Source organism: Nerophis ophidion, linkage group LG26 (genome assembly GCF_033978795.1).
Source record: "Nerophis ophidion isolate RoL-2023_Sa linkage group LG26, RoL_Noph_v1.0, whole genome shotgun sequence".
Taxonomy (NCBI): Eukaryota; Metazoa; Chordata; class Actinopteri; order Syngnathiformes; family Syngnathidae; genus Nerophis; species Nerophis ophidion.
In genome coordinates this window covers 8931417-8945639 of record NC_084636.1, presented here as the reverse complement: position 1 = coordinate 8945639, position 14223 = coordinate 8931417, and the positions used below count along the sequence as shown (strand labels likewise).

General features: G+C 41.6%; 1 long non-coding RNA gene across 4 annotated transcripts in view; it reads left to right on the top strand.

Annotated features, from left to right (window-relative positions):
- Nucleotides 1-14223, top strand: part of LOC133543436 (uncharacterized) — a 50956-nt gene that overhangs the window by 31001 nt on the left and 5732 nt on the right. The gene's annotated exons all lie outside the window — the stretch shown is intronic.

The window sequence follows — 14223 nt, the reverse complement described above, 5'->3', positions numbered from 1 at the left end:
GCCTTTTGTCATACTTATGTAAGATTACATAACTATGATAAAAGGTATATTTCCGTATCAATTCCTCCAACACACACGCTTGTAGAACATTCTGAGAAAAAACAAAGGAAATTTCACACCCACAAAGGGGACCTATTATGCAAATCCAACGTTTTTGTTTTTTTAACAATTGATACATGTTTTTGTGTTTTTGGAATTGGCGGAAGTCCCCGGAAATTTTGAAATCAAACCGTAGAGGCCTTACGGAGATTTTGTGTAAAACAATCTTGCCTTCCGTCATATCCGTCTGGAGTTTGTTCTGTCCTGTGATGTTTTTCACACCGGCAGATCTAGGTCATCTGAAGCCCCAAAGCAAGACTGCTGTATTTGTTTTGTAGAATATTGGTTGGGAAATTACCAAATTTCAATGGTCAAAACAACGACACAACCCGATATTGATTGGACGTCGTCAAAAAGCATGTTGTTTCGACGTTGGATTTGTGTTATAAAATATTGGTTGGGAAATGACCTCATTGCAATGTTCAAATCAACGTCAGAACCCAACATTGATTAAGTTTCGTCAAAAAGCATGTAGTTTCAAAGTTGTATTTTGTGTTGTAGAACATTGGTTGGAAAATTACCAAAATTCAATAATCAATCAACGTCTCAACCTGACATTGAATAAACATTGTCAAAAAGCATGTTGTTTCAACGTTGTATTTGTGTTGTAAAATATTGGTCTGGAAAATTACCAAAATTCAACGTTCAAATCAACATCAACGTCGTCCAAAAGCATGTTGTTTCAACGTTATCGCGACTGGACTGTGACTTGGATTGTTTCGACGCAAAGGATAGTTGGCACGAGAAAGACTTGAATGTGAGTACATGTTTATTTATATACTGACTGACACAAAGACAAACAAAGGAAGCAAAACAAAAGGCGCGCACGAGGGCGGAGAACAAACTTGACTAATGAAAAAACAAAAGACTAGCACAAAGGCTACAAACTATAGACATGAAACAAAAACTTACATGGCGTGGACAAAATGAACAGCATGGTATGGCATGAAGGGGGTTGAGGAATGCGGGAAGTTGCCAGGCTGATTACCTGGTAACTGTGGCTTAAATAATAGCTATGATAATTAACAACAGGTGTGAGAGCTGAGGACAGGGGCGTGACATGCGGGCAAGGTGAAAATCAATGAGTAGCTATGGTGATAAAACAAACAAGGAAGTGCAAACATAGGAACCGTTTAACCAAAAAACAAAACCAAACATGACAAAAACGAAACATGATCTCATGGGCGTGACAAACGTATTTGTGTTGCAGAATATCGGTTGGGAAATGACCAAATTTTAATGGTCAAATCAACGTCACAACCTGACATTAAATAAACGTCGTCAAAAAGCATGTTGTTTCAACGTTGTGTTTGTGTTGTAAAATACTGGTTGGAAAATGACCAAAATTCACTGTTCAAATCAACGTTGTCAAAAAGGCTGACTACCTGGTAACTGTGGCTTAAATAATAGCTATGATAATTAACAACAGGTGTGAGAGCTGAGGACAGGGGCGTGACACCAAAATTCAATGTTCAAATCGACATCAACGTCGTCGAAAAGCATGTTGTTTCAACGTTGTATTTGTATTGTAAAATATTGGTTGGTAAAATGACCAAAATTCAATGTTCAAATCAACGTCAAAGTCGTCAAAAAGTATGTTGTTTTAAATTTGTATTTGTGTTGGAAAATATTGGTTGAGAAAATGATCAAAATTCAATGTTCAAATCGACGTCAACGTCGTCAAAAAGCCTGTTGTTTAAACGTTGTACTTGTATTGTAAAATATTGGTTGGGAAATGATCACATTTCCACGTTCAAATCAACGTCAGAACCCGACTGTGACAGTTGCTTGCCGTCGTGCGGGTTCAATGGACCACCCAGGAAGGACATGGCTTTTGAGCAGGTTTGACTTCTTTATGTCTCAAGACAGATCGCTTTTCAGCTGCTCGCTCACGGTCCCCTCTTTGATCGCTCTTGCCGGCTCTCCAACGCCTTCAGCCCCGATCTCTCCTCCTTCTCCCCTTTTATACACTGCGAGGAGATATGTTGATTGTCAGCTGTTGCGCGACCTGAATTAGATTGTGGCGGTGTCGCTCCCGGCACGCCCCGCCTCTCCGCTCCGCCACATTCTCCGCCTCCTCGCCGCCATCTTGGGCAGGGCTCCAGCGCGCCCCGCCCCGCCCCGCCCCGCCGTCGGCCCGTCGGCTCCGCCTCTCCACACCGATATTGATTAAACGTCAAAAAGTACGTTGTTTCAACGTCAGGTTTGAGTTGCTCAACGTCAGGACCTATTTTAACAAGTTCTAAACCATATTTCAATGTCTTGCGCCTGCTGGGCTCCTCCACCCAAAAAGTTATATTTTAACGCCCTTTTTTTTGTTATATGTTATTATAACTCTGAACCACCGGAGGAGCGCCTGATTAATTCAAAAATGGAGACTGTCTGGCTTTTGAGCGACCAGAGTTGTGTAACTCAAATACCATTTGGATTAATAAACAGCTAAAAAAACAAAGCAGAATATATTAAGCATTTTTTTTTTTTTTTTTTTCCTGGTGCTGACTCAGCTCTCTGACATAAACCTTGCTGCACTACATTAAGTTCAGTTAGGGTCAAAATGATGCGCCCTATAGGAACTTTTAAATCAGGAAATAATTCATGAAATCATGAAAAAATTAATTGATTCATTATGAATTAACTATTTAAACCATTACATTATCAAATAAATCATCAAACAAATAGATACATAATTGAATCATAAAAATTATTAATCTAATTGTAGAATAAATAACTAAATTGTGAAACAAATAAGTAATAGCTAAATGAATAAAAAAAAATTCAATAATGAAATAATCAACAAAACTATTTAATTGTACAATAAATAACTAAATTGTGAAACAAATAAATAATTGCATTTTTTTATAAATCTTTGAGATGGTTAATTAAATTGTGAAATACATATTTAAATCAAAAATTAGTAAATCAATTCAAAATAGCTAAATAAATACAAAAAATAATCACTTAAATCGTGAAATAATTAACTGAACTATTAAATAATTAACTCATTAAATAATTGATTGAAATCGTCCATCCATCTTGTATCACTTGTCCCATAATTAATCAAATCCTAAAATAATGACTAAAATCTGTAATTCATAACATTTGTAATTAAATTGGGAAATGATAAATAAAAATGAAATTAATAATGAAATCATGAGACAGTTAAATACATAATTTAATCATGAAATAATACAATTTAATATTTAAATAATTAATCAAATGATGAAATAATAAAATATATCATAAGAATTGTAATAAATCATGAAATAAATATTTAAATCAGGATATAATTAAGTCATTCGTGAATTTATTAACTGAATCATGAAATAACTTGATAAATGGTGAAAAAGCTTTTTAAATCATTACATTATCAATTAAATAATCAAACAATTACATACATAATTAAGTCATAAATTATTAATTGAATTGTAGAATAATTAACTAAATTGTGAAAGAAATAAATCATTGACTTTTTTTTATAAACCATTATTACATTGTAAATATATTTAAATCAAGAATTAGAAAATCTATTTAAAATAGCTAAATAAATAAAAAAATAATCAATTACATTGTGAAATAATTAACTAAACTATTAAATAATTAACTCATAAAATTATTCATCAAATGATTAAATCGCCCATCTATCCATCTTTTATTGTTTACCCATAATTAATCAAATCCTAAAATAATGACATAATTCTGCAATTCATGATATTTAAAATAAATTGGGACATAATAAATGAAAATGAAATCATGAGACAATGAAATGCATCATTGAATCATGAAATAATGAAATGCATATTGAAATAATTCAATTGTGAAATAATAAAAGAAATCATTTGACATTTAATAAATCATGAAATAAATATTTAAATCAGGAAATAATTCATTGAATCATAAAATATTTAACTCTAATTTTAAAATGTTTTTATTTTTTATAAATGCCTGTAATGATAATGTCAATGAGGGATTTTTAATCTCTGCTATGTTGAAATGATTATTAATATTGATACTGTTGTTGATAATATTCATTTTTGTCTGACTGCTTTTGAATTCTTTTGTGTCATGTTTGTGTGTGCTCTCAATTGCTGTTTATTGCTATTATGAATGTTGCTGGATGGGGTTTGGTTTTGGAATTGGAATTGCATTAATATGGTATTGTTGTGTATTGTTTTGTTGAATTGATTAAACAAAATAGTTTGAGATGTGAACAAAGCTGTGATTTCTCACCATGTTGACTTGATGTTTGAAGTATTTTCTTGGCGGTGAACTTCATGGCTGTTATGCAACAAAAAACTTTCCTTTAGCCTGATAGAATTTAAAACATGATCATGAGTTTTGGAAGTCACATATTTGGGCTTATGAAACTAAATTTGTGCTGTTTGGACACGTAAATGCTGCCCTTTTTGTTTTGGCCCTAGGGCGAGGCCTTTAATCTATAAAACTATGTTGGTATAAATTATCAACAAAACAAAGACCTTAAAACATCAAAGTTGGTGTAGAATTTTTTTAAGAACGTCAAAATCAAAGTGTTGGATTGGCCAATCAGGACCCAGATCTACATACGCCGTATTTTCGGGACTATAAGATGCATTTAAAGACCTATTGAAACCCACTACTACCCACCACGCAGTCTGATAGTTTATACATCAATGATGAAATATTAACATTGCAACACATGCCAATACGGTCTTTTTAGTTTACTAAATTGCAATTTTTACATTTCGCGCGAAGTATCCTGTTGAAAACGTCGATATGATGACGCGTGTGCGTGACGTCTCGGACTGTAGCAGACATTTTTTTCCAGCCCGATCCCAGCTATAAGTAGTCTGCTTTAATCGCATAATTACACAATATTCTGGACATCTGTGTTGCTGAATCTTTTGCAGTTTGTTCAATTAATAATGGAGACGTCAAAGAAGAACGATGTAGGTGGGAAGCGGTGTATTGCAGCTACCTTTAGCAACACAAACACAGCCGGTGTTTCCTTGTTTACATTCCCGAAGGTGAAGCTTTACAATGGAACAGAGCGGTCAAGCGAACATGGTTCCCGACCACATGTCAACCGGCAGGTTTCGGTGAGAAAATTGGGGTAATAAGTTGGCTCTTACCGTAGACATGAGTGCAGCTTGCGTCGTTCCTCGTGCACCTGTCAAAGGGGCAGCTGCAGACTGTCTTGCCTCCTCCGACCGGCCGCCCCCGGACGTGGGATGCTTCCACCATAGAGGAGGGGGAAAAAAAGTTTAGCCTGGCCCAACCGGCTGCCTTTGCTTCGCCTCGTCGAGAAACGTGGCTTCCCTCAGAGACACTGGCGGTCACCATACCCGTGGCCACACCCCTCCGACTTTCAAGTACGACAGTATAATCTCACTACAACACTAGTAACACAATAAGCAGCTAAGAGATTTTCCAGAATTATCTTAGTAAATGTGTCTAATAACATCTGAATCGCTCCCACAGCCCTGCCTTTTTTTTTCTTTTTCTAGTCCTTCACTCTCACTATCCTCATCCACAAATCTTTCATCCTCGCTCAAATTAATGGGGAAATTGTCGCTTTCTCGGTCCGAATCGCTCTCGCTGTTGGTGGCCATGATTGTAAACAATGTGAGGATGTGAAGAGCTCCACAACCCGTGACGTCACGCGCACATCGTCTGCTACTTCCGGTACAGGCAAGGCTTTTTTAATAGCGACCAAAAGTTGCAAACTTTATCGTCGATGATCTCTAAATCCTTTCAGCAAAAATATGGCAATATCGCGAAATGATCAAGTATGACACATAGAATGGACCTGCTATCCCCGTTTAAATAAGAAAATCTCATTTCAGTAGGCCTTTAAAAATGTATTTTTTTCTCAAAACTCGACTGGTTGTGCTTACCAACCTCCAAGCAATTTTATTTTTGTACATGGTGTAATGATAAGTGTGACCAGTAGATGGCAGTCAAACATAAGAGATATGTGTAGTCTGCAATATGACTTAAAGTAAACAACACCAACATTTTATATGCCATCCATCCATTTTCTACCGCTTTTCCCTTTTGGGGTTGCTGGGGGTTGCTGGAGCCTTTCTCAGCTGCGTTTCGGGCAGAAGGCAGTGTACACCCTGGACAAGTCGAAATGTTATATGTTCCATTTAAAATATAGAAAACGTTACACACGGCGCTCAAAAATCTACCAAAATGTTTTAGTACGACTTTGGTAAGCTATGAAGCCGCACCGCTTTATGGATTTTACAGTGCTTCAACATACGAGTATTATTATGGTGTGTGTATAAGGTAAGACACGCCATGGCGTGGCAAAGTTGGGAGAGTGGTTGTGCCAGCAACCTGAGGGTTCCTGGTTCGATCCCCACCTTCTACCAAACTAGTCACGTCCGTTGTGTCCTTGAACGAGACACTTCACCCTTGCTCCTGATGGGTCATGGTTAGGGCCTCGCACAGCTGTGTGTGAATGTATGGGTGAATGGGTGAATGTGGAAATGGTGTCAAAGCGCTTTGAGTACTTTGAAGGTAGAAAAGCGCTATACAAGTATAACCCATTCACATTTAATATTATGTAATAGCAACTTTTCCTACCTTCTGGTACCAGCTGATCTATATTTGGTATCTGCATAAGTCCTGAAAAATTGTGCGCATCCGCTTTTGTAGTCCGTGCTGACACCTTATTCGATAAGCTTCTTCTTTTCCTTTACTTGTTATGGGACATTTATCCTTCGTTGTTGCCATTTCTAATATAAAGTAGTGTAAAGTTCTTACTTATATCTGTCAGTAAGCTCGCCATGAAAATGCTAAAACATACCGGTGTAGTAAGTTAACATAATTCACCCAAGGAACTTTAGTTATTAGAGATCCGGTCGGACGGTTTTTCACGGGACATATTTTCGGCCGTGTTGTTGTTTCCGGATGAGGAGATTCTTCTGTTGATTGAACTAAAGTCTGAATGTCATTTAAACAGTTAGTTTCATCTTTTGACACTTCTTCCACTTCCGTCCTTGCACGCTACACCGCTGCAACAAAGATGACAGGGAGAAGACGCTGTCGAAGTGGAGCCACGTAAATAAGACCGCCCACAAAACGGCGCATCCTGAAACCGACTTGAAGATGGTCTGTAAAACATCATCTATGCAACATCTTGACAAAATAACCACCATTACATGTTATGTAGACCACAAGGAAGTCTTTTACATTTAAAAAAATGTGAATCATTTCATGCGCCCTATAATCCTAAAATAATATAATAAAAGATCGAAAATAAATTGTCGGGTTCAAACACCGATGACATCTATTAAACAGACAAGAAGCAAGGAATTAAAAAGACAGAATTTAATTTAGCTCATTGAGGAGAAACGTCTAGGCTGTACTCTTTGTACAGTCTTCCACCACGCTCTGGTAAAATGGTTGCACGCCTTCTCTTTTATTTGGACTTTCCCTGATTACATGGCAACAGCTGTTTTTAAAGGGAGGGGGTCGTAAACATCCGTCGCCTTTGGTCATGAAACAGTTCAAAGAAAAGTTGCCTGGACTTGCGTCAGGTCCTGCTTCCTCGCCGCATTTAGAAGAAAATTATATGACTCCTTTAATGCGCCTTATAATCCGGTGCGCCTTTCACACTATTATCCAAATTAAATCAGTAAATCCTATTGATTTTGAACAAAGGTAAAAACACTGCAGGGTTCTTGACCTCACTACTGATCACAGTTGCTCCACTTTGAGCGTTCAGTCCGAGAACTGTTGATTTTGAACACCGGCCAAAGCGAGACGGATCCCGACAGTCAAAAGGTCGACATAACACACTCTTTTTTTAATGCCAGAGGAAATCATTTATCTCAGTTAGAGCAAGAATCCTGTAGATTTTTAACCAGACTTAATTAACACAGGAGGTCAAACAAAACCGGTCACTTATTCAGGATTTTGCCAAAATGAAGCAGGACTCCCTATTGATTTTAAACACCAGCCTCGGTCAAACGGCACAAGACAACACATTCTCGGGGCTGGGTGTTCTTCGCCATATTGTAGTTTAGTTTAGTCTTTATTTGAAGGGACAATGCACAGAAACATCAAGCTCAAAGACAGATATGTTCTGCACCAGATTATCGCTAAATGGCTCATTTCCATCTGCAGTCCCTGGCTACCTAAATTAAAGGGATACAAAAATCATGCAATAAAATGATGACAATAAAATCATGCTATACCAGACCTGGGCAAATTAAATTACATGCGGTTTGTTAAGTTTTTCAATCTGGCCCGCCAGACATTCCCAAATACGGAGCCCCTAAAGGGACATGGGGAATTTTTTTTTTTAGACATGTATCTCGTGCACACGAGAAACTTTTTGTTTACAAAAAAAATAATAACATTATACATATATATTCTATTATAAAAAGTTTCTTGGGCCACGAGATAGTTTCTAGTGGGGACGAGAAAGCATTGGATGCGTGCGCGTGGTTTGAGGTGTGTGTTAAAATGGCATTTCAGGAGTTAATGTGAAGTGAATTATATTTATATAGCGCTTTTCTCTAGTGACTCAAAGCGCTTTACATAGTGAAACCCAATATCTAAGTTACATTTAAACCAGTGTGGGTGGCACTGGGAGCAGGTGGGTAAAGTGTCTTGCCCAAGGACACAACGGCAGTGACTAGGATGGCGGAAGCGGGAATCGAACCTGCAACCCTCAAGTTGCTGGCACGGCCGCTCTACCAACTGAGCTATGCCTCCCACGAATTCGGCTGTATTTCCAACTCGGACTTCACTGTAAGGACATTGCTGCTTTGCTTGCAAGTCGTCATTGGTATATTGTGTCTGATAGACATTTAAAACGAATTATGAAGGCATGTAGTCTGTTTCGGCGAAAAGTTCCGGCTGGATATAGTCGGACTCACTTCGACGCACAGCAAGGGCTCTGGAACCACTTCTCTCGAGAGGGGCTGGACGCTCTTCCACTCTGGCGTTGCCGGCAGTGAGAGGCGACGGGCTGGGGTGGCAATTCTTGTTGGCCCCCCGGCCCCGGAGTTCAACCCAGTGGACGAAAGGGTAGCCTCCCTCTGCCTTCGGGTGGGGGGACGGGTCCTGACTGTTGTTTGTGCTTACGCATCAAACAGCAGTTCAGAGTACCCACCCTTTTTGGGTACACTCGAGGGAGTACTGGAAAGTGCTCCCCCGGGGATTCCCTTGTCCTACTGAGGGACTTCAACGCTCATATTGGCAACGACAGTGAAACCTCGAGAGGCGTGATTGGGAAGAATGGCCGCCCGGATCTGAACCCGAATGGTGTTTTGTTATTGGACTTGTGTGCTCGTCACAGTATGTCCATAACAAACACCATGATCAAACATGAGGGTGTCCATATGTGCACTTGGCACCAGGACACCCTCGGCCGCAGTTCCATGATCGACTTTGTAGTTGTGTCATCGGATTTGCGGCCTCATGTTTTGGACACTCGGGTGAAGAGAGGAGTGGAGCTTTCTACCGATCACCACCTGGTGGTGAGTTGGGTGCGATGGTGGGGGAGGGTACCGGACAGACCTGGCAGGCCCAAACGCATTGTAAGAGTCGGCTGGGAACGTCTGGCAGAGTCTCCTGTCAGAGAAAGTTTCAATTCCCACCTCCGGAAGAACTTTGAACATGTCAGGAGGGAGGTGCTGGACATTGATTCCGAGTGGACCATGTTCCGCACCTCTATTGTCGAGGCGGCTGATTGGAGCTGTGGCCGCAAGGTAGTTGGTGCCTGTCGGGGTGGTAATCCTGGAGCCCGTTGGTGGACACCTGCGGTGAGGGATGCCGTCAAGCTGAAGAAGGAGTCCTATCGGGTTCTTTTGGCTCATAGGACTCCAGAGGCAGTGGACGGGTACCAACAGGCCAAGCGGTGTGCAGCTTCAGCGGTCGCGGAGGCAAAAACTCGGACATGGGAGGAGTTCGGGGAAGCCATGGAAAACGACTTTCGGGCGGCTTTGAAGCGATTCTGAACCACCATCCACCGCCTCAGGAAGGGGAAGCAGTGCACTATCAACACCGTGTATGGTGCGGATGGTGTTCTGCTGACCTCAACTGCGGATGTTGTGGATAGGTGGAAGGAATACTTCGAAGACCTCCTCAATCCCACCAACACGTCTTCCTATGAAGAAGCAGTGCCTTGGGAATCTGTGGTGGGCTGTCGTATTTCTGGGGCTGAGGTTGCTGAGGTAGTTAAAAAGCTCCTCGGTGGCAAGGCCCCAGGGGTGGATGAGAACCGGCCGGAGTTCCTTAAGGCTCTGGATGCTGTGGGGCTGACTTGGTTGACAAAACCCTGCAGCATCGTGTAGACGTCAGGGGTGGTACCTCTGGTTTGGCGGACCGGGGTTGTGGTTCCTCTCTTTAAGAAGGGGGACCGGAGGGTGTGTTCCAACGATCGTCAAACCTTGGATTCAGGAGGAACAGTGTGGTTTTCGTCCTGGTCATGGAACTGTGGACCAGCTCTATACTTTCGGCAGGGTTCTTGAGAGTGCATGGGAGTTTGCCCAACCAATCTACATGTGCTTTGTGGACTTGGAGAAGGCATTTGACCGTGTCCCTCGGGAAGTCCTGTGGGGAGTGCTCAGAGAGTATGGGGTATCGGACTGTCTTATTGTGGCGGTCCGCTCCCTGTACAATCAGTGCCAGAGCTTGGTCCGCATTGCCCGCAGTAAGTCGAACACATTTCCAGTGAGGGTTGGACTCCGCCAAGGCTGTTCTTTGTCACCGATTCTGTTCATAACTTTTATGGACAGAATTTCTAGGCGCAGTCAAGGCGTTGAGGGGTTCTGGTTTGGTGGCCGCGGGATTAGGTCTCTGCTTTTTGCAGATGATGTGGTCCTGATGGCTTGATCTGGCCGGGATCTTCAGCTCTCACTGGATCGGTTCGCAGCCGAGTGTGAAGCGACCGGAATGTGAATCAGCACCTCCAAGTCCGTGTCCATGGTTCTCGCCCGTAAAAGTGTGGAATACCATCTCCGGGTTGGGGAGGAGACCCTGCCCCAAGTGGAGGAGTTCAATTACCTAGGAGTATTGTTCACGAGTGAGGGAAGAGTGGATCGTGAGATCGACAGGCGGATCGGTGCGACGTCTTCAGTAATGCGGACGTTGTATCGATCCGTTATGGTGAAGAAGGAGCTGAGCCGGAAGGCAAAACTCTCAATTTACCGATCGATCTACGTTCCCATCCTCACCTATGGTCATGTGCTTTGGGTCATGACCGAAAGGATAAGATCACGGGTACAAGCGGCCGAAATGAGTTTCCTCCGCCGTGTGGCGGGGCTCTCCCTTAGAGATAGGGTGAGAAGCTCTGCCATCCGGGAGGAACTCAAAGTAAACCTGCTGCTCCTCCACATGGAGAGGAGCCAGATGAGGTGGTTCGGGCATCTGGTCAGGATGCCACCCGAACGCCTCCCTAGGGAGGTGTTTAGGGCACGTCCAACCGGTAGGAGGCCACGGGGTAGACCCAGGACACGTTGGGAAGACTACATCTCCCAGCTGGCCTGGGAACGCCTCGGTATCCTGATTCTTCTTCCTCCAAACACGACGAAAAGTTCTATTTTGGTTTCATCTGACCACATGACATTCTCTCAATCCTCTGCTGTATCATCCATGTATCCATTTTGGTATAAACTCAAATTGTTGTGTTTGGAGGAAGAATACTGAGTTGCATCCTAAGAACACCACACCTACTGTGAAGCATGGGAGTGGAAACATCATGCTTTGGGGCTGTTTTTCTGCTAAGGGGACAGGACGATGGATCGGTTTTAAGGAAAGAATTAATGGGGCCATGTATCGTGAGATTTTGAGCCAAAACCTCCTTCCATCAGTGAGAGCTTTGAATGGTTGACCAAATACTTATTTTCCACCATAATTTACAAATAAATTATTTAAAATTCCTACAATCTGAATTCCTGGATTTTTTGTTCACATTCTGTCTCTCACAGTTGAAGTGTACCTATGATGAAAATTACAGACCTCTGCCATCATTTGAAGTGGGAGAACTTGCACAATCGGTGGCTGACTAAATACTTTTTTGCCCCACTGTAGCAAGTGCATCTCTTTTTTACAAGCAGTCTGCAGCGACGGAATGAATCAACAGTGCAACAGTGTCATCTAGTGGAGAAACTACTGATTTACAACATTTTCGTTTTTTTCTTTTAACATCCTTCCATGAGCACACAGTGGGTGTGAATATCAGCACTTGTGTCTCATCATGTCTATGTGCCTTCTTAATTACTGTTATTGGTGTCCTACGATACCCTATAAACTCATCATCAGTGTCGGGGGGTTTGGTAGCCCTAATGTTTGCCCTTTTCCACTCATTTTCTCCTAACTTCATCAAAAACTTCAAGATTTAACATAATTTATTTGAAGTCATCTAATAACTAAATTAAAGTGTACATGATGAGACTAACAAATTGCATATTAATTTACTTTTAGAATAGAATAGAAAGTACTTTATTGATCCCTGGGGGAAATTCAGCACCACAGTTCGCTCACAATAGACAATAATAATAATAGATAAGATATAACATATATTATACATATAATATATAATGTATCCATCCATCCATTTTCTACCGCATATTCCCTTTCGGGGTGGCGGGGGGCGCTGGCGCCTATCTCAGCTACAATCGGGCGGAAGGCGGGGTACACCCTGGACAAGTCGTCACCTCATCACAGGGCCAACACAGATAGACAGACAACATTCACACAATAGGGCCAATTTAGTGTTGCCAATCAACCTATCCCCAGGTGCATGTCTTTGGAAGTGAGAGGAAGCCGGAGTACCCGGAGGGAACCCACGCATTCACGGGGAGAACATGCAAACTCCACACAGAAAGATCCCGAGCCTGGATTTGAACCCAGGACTGCAGGAACTTCGTATTGTGAGGCAGACGCACTAACCCCTCTTCCACCGTGAAGTAGTATAAATATATTCTACATGAGGGGTCACCAACACGGTGCCCGTGGGCACCAGGTAGCCCGTAAGGACCAGATGAGTTGCCCGCTGACCTGTTCTAAAAATAGCTCAAATAGCAGCACTTACCAGTGAGCTGCCTCTATTTTTTGTAAATTTAATTTATTTACTAGCAAGCTGGTTTCGCTATGCTCGACATTTTTAATTCTAAGGGAGACCGCTGGGGCGGTTTAGCTCGGTTGGTAGAGTGGCCGTACCAGCAACTTGAGGGTTGCAGGTTCGATTCCCGCCGTTGTGTCCTTGGCAAGACACTTTACCCACCTGCTACCAGTGCCACCCACACTGGTTTGAATGAAACTTAGATATTGGGGTTCACTATGTAAAGCGCTTTGAGTCACTAGAGAAAAAGCGCTATATATAATTCACTTCACTTCACAAAACTCAATCCGAATGTGAAAATCGAAAAAAATATTTTAAAGACTTGGTCTTCACTTGTTTACATAAGTGCAAGCGAGAGGAAAAAATAAACACACGCTGCTCACTCTTGCTGCTTGTTTTCACTTCTTCTGCAGCCGAGTAGTCGCAGGAAGGATCACTAGCGCCCTCTACCACCGGGAGGCGGGAGTCATTTAATGACTCATATTTGACACACGCAGCTACGGTATATTAATAAAACATAGCCGCTTACTGTTCTTTTTAGCATATTCAATAGCTTGGACCTTAAATCCTACTGAATAGCTCTTAATCTTCTTGCCTTTATGCGATTTCTGATTATTGAAATCAGCCTCTCCATTTTAAAAATGATGACAGGGGACCCGGTGGAAATTCTAGACATACGCTAATTAAAATTATATTTTGCGAAACAAGTTTGACCCGGCGTTAATCCTGAGCCGGCGGTAATGCTAAGCATGCGCTAATTATTTTGCGAAACGAGTTTGACCCGGCAGTAATTCTAGGCAGGCGCATACTATATACCCGGCGGCAATTCAAGGAAATACGGTAATCGCCATTTATGGCTCTGAAGCTTGGAACTTGTTGAAGTTCATGCATAGTTAAGTGCAGTATATATTTGTTATTATGCACACCTTTATATTATAGTATGTATGTTGGATTTATTATGTGTATTTGTTATGTGTATATTACAGATGCGCGGTTTGCGGTCTCATCCGCTGAGTCCGCGGATAAACCACGGGTCGGGCGGGCGACATGACGAAAAAATT